Source organism: Hermetia illucens, chromosome 3 (assembly GCF_905115235.1).
Source record: "Hermetia illucens chromosome 3, iHerIll2.2.curated.20191125, whole genome shotgun sequence".
In the NCBI taxonomy this organism is placed as follows: Eukaryota; Metazoa; Arthropoda; class Insecta; order Diptera; family Stratiomyidae; genus Hermetia; species Hermetia illucens.
Window position 1 is genome coordinate 101,171,378 of NC_051851.1, and position 1,909 is coordinate 101,173,286.

Here is a 1,909-nt window from a genome sequence, read left to right on the forward strand (position 1 = left end):
ATTTGAAGGAACCGTTTCAATCCGCATGTTACAGTGACTTTTCATTGGCATTTCATACACTAGAGGCGGAACTTAACCGGATGTGATATGTTTAAGAGGCCGTGGTGAAGAGTTCTTTCCACCTCTACAGTTGTTCGTCACAGTTCACAGGACCATGGGAAAATTTTTACCACATGCAAGTTCTTGCCTAATGCGGTATATACTTCTGGAATCATTGCGTTATGCTGCTCTCGCCAGCACAATAATAAATTCCTTTTTTTTCACGGCGCACACTGCGTCCAACTTTCCGGGAATGGTCACGATATTGGAGCTCGCGCACGTCACACTCAGCAACACTTGCAGTCGTAAATAATCCCTTCAATCCCTTCCGCTCATTGACTCCCTTCCATGATTCCGAGGCCAGTGAGATCTCGTAGTGCCGATTTGGGACGTGGCCGACGACTTGCGCAGCAACCGAAAGAAGAACATTTTTGACGGTGGCCCAATGCTCATCGATTTTCTTGGGCGGATTGCTCAGGGTATCTGCCGTTTGAATAGCAAGATAGTTATCAAACTGTTAAACGACGGTTGGATCATATAAGCGGTCGCAAACGGTGGTAGACGTGCGTACATCTCTGATTACGCACATTCAGAAGGCAACTGCTAAATTTATTCCTGGTCGCAAAGTAGCCAGTCGGCCAGTTGAAACACAACTGGCCTATTTGCAAGCCGGTGGAAGCTTCAGAAATCCACAAACCTTCCACCACTCTCACTATGGTTGCCAGGACCGTGTTTTCCCATCACATGTTCAAACAAAATGTCAGAGCCCCCCTTGGCATTCCGATCACCCATCACGGTCACCATGTCATCTTTAGGGCACTGCGTCTAATTGTTCATGTTCAAGTCAAGAGAGCGCGCCTTGTGGTAGCCATCAGTAACAATCCGACATGGAATTCACAGGCACTTTTTCAACACTTCACATTCAAACTTTTTTACTTTTGGGTCGCCAGAAAGGAAAAGAAGGCAGTCCACCTTCAACAATCACTTTGTCAAGCCTCCGATTTCATTTTTCTGCTGCTGGTTCCGTTCTTCACCACTCAAGGTTGTTACCAGGTCGTGCGAGACAAAGAAACAAGAGAAACCTGCCTTTCCCTGCCTCAAACAATGGACCAAGAATCATCAGCAAGCGTTCACAACACCAACGCTTCTCCTTCACCCCCACCGATCACTTGGCAAAAATTCATATACCAAATATCAAAATCATAACAATTTATAAACTATGATAGCTGGAGCGTTGAAACACAATATTGAATCGTAGCTAAGACCTCGCCTTAAAACGTAAAAGTTTACCTGTAAAAATAAAGTATGCTGGGTGGCAACAATAGCTTTCCAAAGACAAACATTTTTTGCTTAGAGTTGCAGGAGGAATAGTCTGGCATACAGCTTGTTCAATCCTTTTAAAACGCACTGTATGATTGTATAATGGCTAAATAGGGTTTAGCACTCCAGAAAATTTTAACGTGAAATATTAAATGAAAAGTCAAAATGGTCGTTTAAAGTTAAGATTTAAATTTCGTTAGTTTTTTATTTATGGTTGCTCAGGATGGGATTGAGGAAATTAAAAAGGGGATGAAGGAATGTAATAGGAAAGGGAAGAACGCTGAGAACGATTAAATGAATATCTTCAGCAACTGGGCGCATGCAAATGGAGAAACAAAATGATGTATATGTCATGAAACTGAGGATACCGCAGACAGCTGAGGACCAACCCAGACGCGGCTACTACACAATTAACACACAATTTTTGTAATTCCTACAACTGAATGTATTTATTGGATTCACGAGTCTGCAATATCAATACCATTATTGCTATTCTCTGTTACACCTTTTCATTCTTGACTTATATTTGAATAAGTTGAAACATCGAGTG